The 13892-nt window shown below is 33.4% G+C and overlaps 1 long non-coding RNA gene across 1 annotated transcript in view; it reads right to left on the reverse strand.

The window, feature by feature from the left end:
- LOC111086040 overlaps nucleotides 1–13892 on the reverse strand; it is a 38642-nt gene that overhangs the window by 9453 nt on the left and 15297 nt on the right. The window contains exon 2 of the long non-coding RNA XR_002610806.1: nucleotides 1776–1852. This is a non-coding gene — a long non-coding RNA (uncharacterized LOC111086040). The remainder of the gene's footprint in view (nucleotides 1–1775; nucleotides 1853–13892) is intronic.

The following is a 13892-nucleotide window of genomic DNA, read 5'->3' on the forward strand; positions in this document are numbered from 1 at the left end:
ATTTTTCCCATTCCCTCACACGTAACTACACAATCGACATCATGTTACGATTACGTTACTTCCCCATTAGTTTCTAAAACGAACATTCCAGAAAGAATTATTTTACCTATTCCCTTACACGTAACTACACAATCGACATCATGTTACGATTACGCATAATAATTTGGTGTAAAAGAATATGTAAAAAAAATTCTTTCTGGAATGTTCCTTTTAGAAACTAATGGGTAAGTAACGTAATCGTAACATGATGTAGATTGTGTAGTTACGTGTAAGAGAATATGTAAAATAATTCTTTCTGGAATGTTCGTTTTAGAAACTAATGGGTAAGTATACATACAAAACTTACAGAAACCTAGAGCGTACCTGCATTAGTCAATTTCAGCTGCCAACCTCTTAGGCATAATCGGACATGTGCATATTTTTAAGTATGTACCTTTAACATGTCCGATTATGCTTAAAAGGTTGCAAGCTGAAATTGACTAATGCAGGTATGCTCTAGGTTTCTGTAAGTTTTGTATGCACATGTCCGATTATGTCTAAGAGGTTGCCAGCTGAAATTGACTAATGCAGGTATGTATGCTCTAGGTTTCTGTAAGTTTTGTGGACAACAATCTATTTTGAATCAACTGTTTTATACACAGGGAAAACCTTTTAGAGTTATCGAACATCCGAATGAATTCAGTAAAATTACAGCTGTTCACACACGTGACTCGTAACTACTCAGTTTTCTCGAAAACAACTACATCCAATATTTCTGAATATAAGTAAAAAAAAAATAGTTCGAATTTTGTTTTGGGACTCAAAGGTATAAGAATTTTTTTTTATGTTACCTGCTCTATTTCTTAAAACTTTCATCATGAAATACCGCTTTTATTTCGTCCCCTTATGAGGCAGGGGTAAATCTACGCACTTACAACAGTGAAATCCTGGGTTCAATTCCCTGTAGTGAACATAGCAGATAGCTCAATGTGGCGTTGCTTTCAAACAAACAAATCCAACAACCTTGCATATGCTAGATAATAATATTTAAAATTATTCATTTGGCCCGGCATGGTCAGGTGTTTAGGGCCCTCGACTGGCAATCTGCAGGTCGCGGGTTCGAATCCCTGTCCCACCAAACATGCTTGACTTTTCAGCCGTTATAATGTGACGGTCAACTTACTATTCGTTGGTAAAATAGTGATGATGACTAGTCGCCTTCCCTCTAGTCTTTCATTGCTAAAATACGGACGGCTAATGCAGATAGCCCTCGTATAGCTTTGCGCGAAATTCAAACCAAGCTACTTTTATTTCTGTAACATTAAGAGCGTTAAATCTTTGTTGTTGTGTATGATTACAACTGATCCTTTTTGTGTAGTTAAGAAACATTCGTTTTTGCACACTTTTTATCCTTGGATCGTTTTATAACATCAGGATATCTTTTGTGATCAAAACTGAATTCACAAAAACAAGAACAACGATTATGTGGGATCTTTTCAACTTTCAGTGGCGCTAAGCAAAGATCATCTTGAAACTCCGTAAAACCGAAATGAAGCTTAAGATAGTCATAAAACTGAAATACGGCTTATTATCCATGAATATTTATAGAGGCGCCCTCTCTCGTTCGCATTTATTTATAGCGTATTGAAGGTCAGATATGAACCGTTTGTTGTTCTAATTGACTGAAACGAGAAGCTACTCTGACTACATTAGATCATCAGGCATCAGTGAAGGTAAGATAATGACGACTGCGTTATGTCCACGTCTTTATAAAGATAATTATTTGAAACACTTACCAAGTTTCCACTCCTGTCTAGTTACCATATGATCATCACAGTTTGGGCAGCATGAAGTACAAACCTTTGGTTAATTTCTACAAAGAAACAAAGATAAGTACTTAAACAAGATAACTACAATCCTAAGTGTCTCGCTGAAACATTCAGCTATCAATGTTTTTTAAATATATAATTTTTATATCTATTTCAATTACAAATCGCTTTGTAAACAGGTTAGAGTCAATAATATAGAATTAGCTTTCCTGGATATATATATTAATTAAATCTTATGAATGGATTTCATGCTGTAATTAGCAATTATTCCCTATAATAATAGTCATATATTGGTTTTAAAAAAAATTATACTTGCGCACATGCAATACAATAAGTAAGAAGAACGTTTCGGAAACATCAAGATGGAAGCAAATAAAAGATATCTAAAATGCCAGTGAAGTCTTTTCTACACACGTACAGAAACTATAAACACACATACTTCTATATCCACAACTCTCGTCCATGTGTATTACATTAGAGATGTTAAAAGATGAACAATTCTGGTCAGTGATTATCCAATCTTTCAATTCTGGTCAGTGATTATCAAGTCTCTCAATTCCGGTCAGTGATTATCCAATCACCCAATTCCGGTCAGTGATTATCAAGTCTCTCAATTCCGGTCAGCTGACCAGAATTGAGGGATTGGATAATCATTGACCGGAATTGAGAGACTTGATAATCACTGACCGGAATTGAGAGACTTGATAATCACCAGAATTGAGAGACTTGATAATCACTGACCGGAATTGAGAGACTGGATAATCACTGACCAGAATTGAGGGATTGGATAATCACTGACCGGAATTGAGAGATTGGATAATCATCAGTTTCTTACATACGAAAAAGAAGTGCGTTTTTTTGTTAAAGTATTTACGAATTTAAAAAGATCATTCGATATTTTATATTACTATTTTTTGTGATTAGGGTTAGAATTATATATCACGTCTATATTCATGCCTTTATATGAGAACTTTACTCGATATTATCGTACTTTTTTGATTCTAATCCATTTCAAAGTAATAGAAAATACTTTATGAAATACATTTTACTGTAATTTTGACCACAAATCAGTTTTTATACTAAGTAGTTTTAATACATATCCCCCCTCCTTATTTGTCCGTTTTTTTTTTTACTTGTAACTTTTAATTACATAAACAAGGTATAATATTTGATTCTGAAAATCAGTGACCAGTTTATCATTTTGATGGTACGTTTTTTTACTTATAACTTATAGCTTTTAATTACATAAACAAGGTATAATATTTGATTCTGAAAATCAGTGACCGGTTTATAATTTTGATGGTACGTTTTTTTACTTATAACTTATAGCTTTTAATTACATAAACAAAGTATAATATTTGATTCTGAAAATCAGTGACCGGTTTATCATTTTGATAATTTGTAGATTAGTTTTAGACCAAATTTCCATATGAACACGAGTTTCAAGAAACATTAAAACTCGCTAAGTAAACTTCTGAAACTCAAGGAAAAATATCCATCTCAATATCTATCGCAATGATAAATATCGAACGCAAGGAAAATATCTAACACAAAGAAACATATATAACTTAAGAAATGAGTCTAACGTAAGGAAAAATACAACTCAAGAAAAAAACTATGCAACTCAACTAAAAATATTTACATGTGTTTTAATTGCTTTTTTAGAACTTTAACGAATCGGGGAATTATGAAAAGAGCTGAATGACTGTACTCTTATTCTTATTTTATGAATAAGGTTGTTGAATAAAAATAATACAGTAGAGAAAACTAACTGTAAGTAAAAAAATTTGGTTTTATATCTAATGAAGGACATTCTGAAAATAAATGAATTGGACCTCAATCGAACTAGCACTGAAATGTATATATATATATATTAGAGCCGTACACAATGGTATCCCACGAGTACGCGATTCGGTGAATTTAAAAAAGCAATCAGCTCTAATGACTACTAAAAACTGGTCAAAAATATGAAAAACGTGTTGCTTCTTAAATTATCAATTCGGTTAAATTCCCACTTGTTAAACCACAATACTAGAGTAGTTTCAATATTAAAATATCCAAAGACAATTAATAGAAGTCTATGATATTTGGAAGGTTAATAGCTAATGAAAAATGTTTTTTTTTAGAAACCTCTCGTCACATCAGCTCAGAAAACTAATCATTGGAAACATTGGCGTGACTATTGTTGTTTCAAATAACAATTATCAATATACTTTTAGGCTCCTTACCTTAAACGTGTGACCACTTAAGTATAAGGATGTGTTTCTATTTTTAAAACCTAGAATAATGAATAAGTCTATATTAAAATAAGTACTCTTATTTTTTCGTAGTTAGATAATGAAATCATAAAAATTCTGTTTCTTATTATGTTAACTAGAGAAATAGAAAATATGCCCCCTGTAGACGTCATTGTTAGAGTGATGTGTATTAGATTTATTCGAGTTGCTTCTAGGTTTTCTACTTACGTCATCTAGATTAACTTACTCTCCTTTACGTAAGGGATTCAAACGTTTTACTATTGAAATTTCCCCCCATTATCCATAAAATTGTGTAATTTCGATAATATATCTTTTATTGGTAATCTATAAATTTAATTTTGTGCATAAAGCGTGTGCAATGCAGTAAAGACGAACTTAAAACAAACTTAGAAGTTTAACAATATTTGTTCTTAAATAACAGGACTGCATATAATGAGATAAAACCGTATTAATGCAACGCCTCCTAAGTTCAAACACTCCTGCAAGTTGTCTACCGCAGGGTACCGACTCCGGAGTTATAAGTCTGTAAACTTAGTGCTGACCCACGAGAAATTAAGTAGTAACTAAGTATTCTTTTTAACGAAATTTGATCTGTAATCCATAAACGTCTACATGTGGCAATTTGATCATCCATCTCGGAGAACCAGCACAATAGAGATCATTAGGACGTTCTAGAATGAAAAATCAAAATGTCGTCTCACCGAGCAAGGTTTAGAAAATGTTAGAAAAACATCAGAATGCAGACATTTTAATGAATTCTAATAAGCATTTTTTAGTGAAAAAGATCAGTATATATATATTGTATTCACGTTAGTGCAGATTTTAGAGAAGGAATATAAATACGCCATCCTTCTACGGAAGACGATATAAGGAGTCCAAAATAGGACCTTACTCAAGAAGCTTTAGTAACGATTCGTGAAGCGTGCTAGCGGAAGAGGATCAATATATTGTTGCAGAGATTCCAAGATCAATGAAAGAGACTTGATGATGGTTAACAGAGAGAATGATGATTGGTTGTTTCTGATATGCAAAACTTTATGTAAACTAGTAGATAACTAAGATTCAAAATTAATAGATGGTCCCTGTATCTGTTTATCAATATTGAGGAGTATCAATAGGCTTTATATAAGTGAATGATTAGTGAAAATTAATAGAATATACTAAAAAAAGTTGGTAGATCCTTCTAGTAAACCAGATTCAGTAAATATCATTAGTGAATTACAATGAGAAGCCTAACCTGCTCTTCCTTCTGTTGAAGTCTTAGGGAGGATCAATAGAGTGTACGGGTGAAGAAGAAGTTACTATGTTCACCCAATGTGGTGAATTTAATAGAAATTACTAATACCTCATTCTAGGAAACCTAATTAGTTCTTACTTTGCTGAAGCCTTAGTAAGGATCAATAGAGTGTACTGGGGAAGAAGCTTACTAGGTTTATCCTATTGAGAGGATTTAGTAAAGATTAGTAAAAACCCTTAGTAGGAATGTTTAGATTAATGGAAGTTCAACTGATTATATCAAATAGTATAGAATAACAGTTGTTGTCTCCGATCCAAAGAGCTATCTCAAAGAAGATTAGGAACCACCAATAGTCTGTGATGTGACTCTTAAAATGCAAGACCACAACACAAAATTAGATAGAGTCCTCAAAAACATATTATGTGTTAACTTGTGTTGAATTTGGATATTAAGAAAAATTATACTGTAAGATTCCGAACATCATAAACAGCGCATTTTTTTGTGTTGATCTAGAGATTAAAGATGTAGTTAAGAAAGTTAACACCATTAACTATATCATATGATAAAGAACAGTTAAGAACTTATCCGTCCTTAGCCATCTTGAAGGTGATAAGTTTAGAGTTAACCTAATTTGGGAAATATGTAGAAAGACTTCTTGATCTGAAGTGTTTTCTCATTCGGATTACTTTCCATTATTTTAAAGTGCCCTCTGTCCAGTTACATGTTCGGGCAAGTCGAACAAACAGATTAGTGCGTGAAACATTGTTAGCTTCGTATTTGAAACATATAAAGGTGTTTAAAGTTCCCAAATAGTTTTAACTCTGTCCAGTTACATGTTCGGGCAAGTCGAACAAAGAGATTAGTGCGTGAAACATTGTTAACTTCGTTAAACCCCTACAACCAAGTCTGAACACGAATTAGTATGTTACAAAAGCTACAAATCTGAGTCGTTATCGTCAAGTTAAATAGAAAATACCTTTCATAATATTTTGTGTTTCACACTGCGATATGAACAGTAGAAAAACATCTACAGACAAGCTTAATTGATTTTCAATGGTTTAATAAGATTGTAATGCACGTGTTTTATTTTCTCTCATTCTGTAGAACATAATTATTTCAGTACGTTCATACATTTATAAAAATAACACCCAACATAAAATTTCGACTTTTTAATACGTGATGCCGTGTGTACGTACTCCATTTGTGATGGCAAAGAACAAAATGATAATTTTTTTCCAACACCTCATTCTAAACAGGTTAGTGAAACACAAATGAGTATCTTTAGGGAAACTATAGACACAAAATGTTTTTTATCAGGTTTCGTTATGGTATTGTTGACGAAATTTTTTGATGCTTTACCAAGGCTAATAGAACGCAACATTTCCATTAAGAAAAGTCTATTTCGTGACTCTAAGACACGACTACCTTAACTTGAGAGCATTGCTTTAGCTGCTTCACCAACAACATATCAAATGCGTTGTTATGCTAACAATGGTAGCAACACCTGGTGCAAATGCATTGTTATGCTAACAATGACACAAAAACAATGTAATTAGATTCTGAGAAATATAATCTGTTTTATTGCTGGTTATTTGACAAACTTTACCCAAAACATACAATTAATTCCATAATGAAACATGATTTCTTTTCTTGTTCATAAAAACTTGAAGTTGTGTATTTATGTCTGCCATATTTTTTCATTGGTGTAAACGTTTTGTTGTTGTTTTTTTTTGACGAGGCCTGCGATGGTTTTATTGTATTGAAAGTTTTATATGTTATACAGTAAGTCCTGTACACTGAATCCGAAAATGATATCCATTTTTCTCCATTTATATCCATGTTTTCACAAAACGTCATAACACAATACATGAAAGAAAGAGCACAACACGTATTTTTGAGACTAAAACACGTAGACTTCACAAAAATAATCAGAACGAATGAGGATACGTATTCGTTTGACATCAATGTTCTTCCCTTTTCGTCAATTTGTTTGTATTTTTGTTAACAAACATAATAAGAACAATGTTCATTATGGTAAATGAAATAATAATTTGATCTAAGTAAGAGTTTTTTCCTTCCTGATTTGTAAAAAAAAATCCTTACGTGGTAGAAAAAAAATGAATATTATTTTCGAAATCTGCGTAGCTGAATTATGGAAAATCCGTTATTAAAACCAAAACAATTTTCGTGAAGTTTATATTTGCAGGCCTGTGTAATTTGAGTTACCCTTTTAGTTTTCACAGAAGAATGTTGACCACGTGTATGATATATCATCTAGTGTTGACCACGTAGATGATATATCATCTAGAATTGTATTAGGAGTAGAAGTTATTAATCCTCTGGAGAATTGTTCTTGTTTGATATCAAGCACCAAGGGCTATCTGTACTCTGCCCGCCACGGGTATCGAAACCCGGTTTCTAGTATTATAAGTCCGCAGACATACCACTGTGCCACTGGGTTGCTCTATTGAGAATGTAAAAAATGATGCAAATTAAATTCATCTTTCTTTACTCCTTGTATGCAAAGAAATAAATCATCAAAAGTAAAGCAAAAAAACCACTGTCTTTACGTGTCCAATCGAAGATGTAAATGAAGAAGAAACACGACAAGACATCGTATTATTAATAGACAGAAGTGCGTAGATACATCAACTGTCATTTTGTCAAAATTACTATAACTAATGAGCCCTATTTACATTGTGAAATATCTTTTAACGAGTGTCTCTAGACGTCGTTATTTAAATCATGTTTATTATTTAAACATGATTTGATGATATTCTAGCTTTCAGAAAAATAACACTTATACGTGTGTGTGTGAAACTTCATTTTTAAAAATATTATTTTCAACGCTGACACAGAAACAGCCAATAAAAAAAAATCTTATTTTAATTGCAGTTACATTTAATTCAACATATGCCCCCCCGCAGTGGTACACCGGTATGTCTGCGGACTTACAACGCTAGAATCCGGGTTTCGATACCCGTGATGGGCAGAGCACAAATAGTCCATTGTGTGTAGCTTTGTGCTTAATTACAAACAAATTCAATATATATATATAAAGAAGAAATATAACATTGTTTTCACCTAAAACAGCCAATCAAAATCGAAGAAATTACATTTAATATATACTTAAAACTTTACAAAGAATACATGCAATTGCTCGGAGAAATATAAGATGTACTTTTATAGTGACTACTTGAACAACTAAAAGTTGTGTATGTATATTCTCACCAAATAATTTATTCAACAACTAGCTACGTTTTTTTTTTATCAAACTGTTGTATAAGATTTTAAGATATTGCAACTACGGTAGAATAATGAATAACCAGCTAAATTTTTGGAAAGTTCGTTATCGTAGGTGTTTCTTTTGTATTTGAGCGCAAAACTGGAAGATAACTCATTTGCGCCGAACAAATCGAACCCTGTATTTTAACACATAAGCCTTCAAGCTTTCCGCTGAGTCGCTAGGTGGCGTAATGTAGGCAACCGACTATGTATGATTTTTAAATGGTATTAGTAAGGTAGTATAGTGAAAAACAAATAAGGCTATTATCAAATTGTCACTATGTTATTACAGATGAATAGCTTGAAAAATAAAACTAGGTACTGTAAAAATGTCGCTATTTAATTATGAAGTAAGATAAAAAAATACTGTAGCAAGAAAAATAAATGGTTATATAGTAAGGTAGTATAGTGAAAAACAAATAAGGCTATTATCAAATTGTCACTATGTTATTACAGATGAATAGCTTGAAAAATAAAACTAGGTACTGTAAAAATGTCGCTATTTAATTATGAAGTAAGATAAAAAAATACTGTAGCAAGGAAAAATAAATGGTTATACATTGATATATCTAGATAATAGTAGTATAGAAACACAATTCATATTTTTTGTAACGGCATAAGAAGTAACTGAGATAGGATATACAGAAACTGAAATTGGGATATTAATTGGGTGTGCAAATCTTATTGGTAAAAGCGTAGTGTTTCTGTAATTATAATGTGTGAGGTTATATTTTATTAACACCTTTCCTAAGAAAGCAGTGTATCTGGATAACCGCACCAAGTTTACATGATCTATGGTGTTTCTGTAATTATAATATGTGAGAGTATATTTTATTAACACCTTTCCTAAGAAAGAGTTTATCTGGATAATCGCACCAAGTTTACATGATCTATGGTGTTTCTGTAATTATAATGTGTGAGGTTATATTTTATTAACACCTTTCCCAAGAAAGCAGTTTATCTGGATAAACCTTAAAAGAAGCTTAATATTCTTATTCGATTATGATAAAGAGCGACATTATACATTAGATTTTGTTTGTTTGTTTTAGAGCAAAGCCACATTTGTCTGTCTGCTGTGAAATCGAACCCCAGATTTTAGAGTTGTAAATCAGTAAACGTACAACTGTCCCACCAGGGGGACTATACGTTAGATTTTATATTCATTTTGTTATGGATGTCGTTTAGGTTAAAAATTAGTTATATAGAAAAAATAATTACATACATATCGTGATAACAACTACAAACAAAAAACAAGCAAACAAATGAATTTTGTCATCCAATATATATATTCATTTATCATTTTATCAGACGAGATTAGTAGCAATAAAATAATTAAGCCTAACTAACTTCTATGTTTTTTTTACTGCTACTTTTGGTCTAATGCGTCCATAGTAGTGTCCTCGATAAGGTCGTCTAAAAAAGACTTCTCCGATTGGTGTTAATTTTTTGTATAAGAATAAGAAGCTCCGCCTATTATTCTTGAATGGCATTCAGGACCGCCTTCTTTTTCTTATCAGTAGCACATATCTAAAGCCTTAGGTCAACGAGGTGAGGCACAGACAGACATGCCTAAAACCAATTACTATGCACCAGATGTTACAGGCACCGCCCCTCGGTTTCGCCGCTCTGTGTTAGTTACCCATAACAAAAAAATTATCAGGTTTTTGCATGTTTATAAAACAGTTTCATCATTAACAATTTCTTTGTTTTCTATACTTCAAAGGCGAATATAAAATTATCAGTTGCTGTTAAATAAAATGTTACGTAGTTCACGCGAAAAAACCACACAAAAAAACGAGATTTTTTTTACTATGAATCTAATACCAGGTATTACAAGAAAGTACCACATTTATTAGACACATGCAAGAAGGTTCATAGGGTGTTCTATACTGAACACCAGTTACGAATATGAACGTTATTGAGTAATGCAAAGGAAATAGAGCCAATTTCTAACAAATTCTTGGAAAGCAGCGTCCCCCTTACTGCCATCTGGCAGCAGTTAAGGGAATCACTTTATCACTGCTCTTCCGGTGACGTCTATTGGCCTTCCCCCTCTTCGTGGCCACCTCGAGTCGGTTTGACGCTGGCTGGAAGTTCCCACTGCAGTGTTCACCATGTTTGATGTTCTTTCTTTGTGGCAGCGCACGGTGCACGCTTTAAAGTTTCACTGAATAGAAGTGGTAAAAGGAGACACTCCCAAGAGGAAGTCTCAGTCTGCAGCCGTCCAGCATTAAGGACATCCACCCTGCGGGCGTCTCCTCGACCAAGAATTGCTCTTCCTATGCGCGACAGCAAAGAAGGAGGACTAAACGCGTAGCCTTTCTCTCTCCGTCGTAGTGAAGTTTTACACTCAAACAGGTTAGTTTGAAATAACAAAAACTCTTCTCTACTAACAGAGATAATTGTAACGTTTTCCAAATATAGACCATACTGATTTTGTTTTCCTTGTCTTGAAACATATTAAACTTTTTAATGTTTTTTTGTTGTTGTTGTAATCCTGTCCTCTTTTTTTTCTTCCCCTTCGCCCAGCTCTCTAGTGTGCCATGTAAAATGGATCGTTCCGAATTCACTTGTTTTGATAAAAGGAGACAGCATAGAAAGGTATAAACCGGTCAACGACGAGTCTCTGCTGTTTTAGTTTAAAAAAAAAAATGTCGGCGTTCGGCTCTTCTGGACGAAACTAGAGTCGCCTGCTACGTATACTGAAGGTATACCGGAAAGTAAATAAAACTCAGGATACAGTCAGTATACGAGCAGGAGTCTCTACCATACTTCACACCGTTTCTGTTCTCTGTGTTGCGGCCAACACCGTACAGCGCAACAGCTCGAAACTTGGTGGTCGAACGAAGACTTCGAGTGTGAACGTATACCAAAAGGCCCAGTACAGTCGATGGCTGCTGCTCGTTCCACCAGCACGGTAACCACTGCGGCTATACACCAGGGAACCCTCAACTAGTCTTGTGGCGGGCCACCACGTAATATCTGCACGCCAACGGGAACCCGGATGTACATGTTTATGTCAGGTCTGCCAGCTTTGTTCCGGTAGAGGAGAAGAGTTAGTAGTAATGGTCCGAATGCGTTACTCTGGAGTCAAGCAGCGAGAAATGGCGGAGTGTGTTTGTTAGCGAAAGAAAATTCATTATATACTTAAATTTACAGCAATAAAAAAAAATTTGAAGTTTTTTATGGATGTGCGTACCAATCAGTGAACTGTAAAAATAAATTACTTCTAACAGTATGGCATAATATTGATGATGTTTTACGTTTCCTTTATTCTTTATGCACTTATCACACCATCTTATCTCCACGGGAAAGTTAACATTTCAAACCACGCAGAATAAAAGAAAGTTAACTATACAACAAAAACGTGTTAAAAGGCCGAATTGGATTACTTGTTTTTAATTCTCGATAAGGTAAACTACACATATTACAGAGCATACTGTTGACTTTGACATACCTGAACACATTATTTTATGTTATATTTAGTCTATAAAGAAGTCACTTTTAACCAGATAAAGAAAATTTGTCAAATTCTCACAAAACTTTATTCTCGCCTGTTCATTAAGTTCAGATCTAAAACTTATCGTGATACGAGTATCTGCTTTTGTTTGAAATGTCAATTTTTCATCTTATCATTTACGAGAAAAAGAGGTAAAAAAAATAAAAGAAAAAGCGTTAACCAGCCCGATAGTAACAGTGATTATTAGATGTAGACGAGCGAATTAAGCAGATGTTTGAAAGAGTTTCCAGAATGAACAGTGTGTTTTTTACCAGTAACAATAACACACATGTGTAAGTAAACAGAAGTTTGTGAAAAACGTGCGTATTGATAAGCAATAGCAAGATAACGAATTATTTATTTATAAAATAGCTGAATTATAAAATACATAATCTTATATATGAATACACAGCAATATAACAATGAAGGCATTCCTCAAACCACATATGTGGTGCAAACTTGTATTTGAATACATAAAAATGAAGGCATTCCTCAAACCACATAAGTGGAGTAAACTTATAATTGTATACATAACACTGAAGGCATTCCTCAAACCACATAAGTGGAGTAAACTTATAATTGTATACATAACACTGAAGGCATTCCTCAAATCACATAAGTGGAGTAAACTTATAATTGTATACATAACAATGAAGGCATTTCTCAAACCATATATGTTGAGTAAACTTATATATTGATACATAACAATGAAGGCATTTATCAAACCACATATGTGGAGTAAACTTACATATTAATACATAACACTGAAGGCATTTATCAAACTACATACGTGGAATAAACTTATATATTAATACACAGGAATATAACAATGAAAGCATGTTTCAAAGAAGATACATAAAATAAGCTTACATATAACAATACATCGTTGAAGGCGTCTCTGTAAATAGATTTACAGTTTTCGTGTAAAATGTAAGATACAAGAATAAACGTGTGTTTTTGTTTCTTTTGTAAGCTAATTATAAAGGAAGTAAACTGAGTGACGACAACATAGTAATAACACAGTTGTACAGACTTATACTGCTACGTGTGGTTAGCCTAACATAACAACTATTTTGTCGCTATTTACAGAAGAACTCATTTCTCTGGTAACTAGTTGCGAAGAAGGTTTTCGAAGTGTATTCATTCACTTAGTTCACATTAATTTGAGAAATAAAGCATATAAAAAAATCTGTGAAGCCTGCATAACGACGATGCACTGTTTTTTTATGAGAGCCTAGATCGATCTGTTTGAAGTGTATGAGGACCAGAAAAATACACAGCTTTATCTAACAGTATAGAAAGTCCTTTTTGAGTTATATAAGAACTATGTAACAGACTAGGTAGCTCTTTTGAATTATGTGAAGGCGAGAATAAAACACAGCTTTGTCTGACAGTATTAAAAGTCCTGTTTGATTTATATGAGGACTTTAGCTTTAAGTGAAAGTCTAGATGGACCAGTTTGAATCGTAAAGACTAATATTGTACACCTCTTTATATGACAGATTTAAAAGTCCTGTTTGATTTATATGAGGATTATCCATAGCTTTATATGGAGTCTACACGGCCCTCTTGGGGTAATATCAGGACTATCCATAGCCTTATATGGAGTCTACACGTCCCTCTTGGGGTAATATCAGGACTATCCATAGCTTTATATGGAGTCTACACGGCCCTCTTGGGGTGATATCAGGACTATCCATAGCTTTATATGGAGTCTACACGGCCCTCTTGGGGTGATATCAGGACCTATCCATAGCTTTATATGGAGTCTACACGGCCCTCTTGGGGTGATATCAGGACTATCC

This window comes from Limulus polyphemus, unplaced genomic scaffold (genome assembly GCF_000517525.1).
Source record: "Limulus polyphemus unplaced genomic scaffold, Limulus_polyphemus-2.1.2 Scaffold808, whole genome shotgun sequence".
Classification (NCBI taxonomy): Eukaryota; Metazoa; Arthropoda; class Merostomata; order Xiphosura; family Limulidae; genus Limulus; species Limulus polyphemus.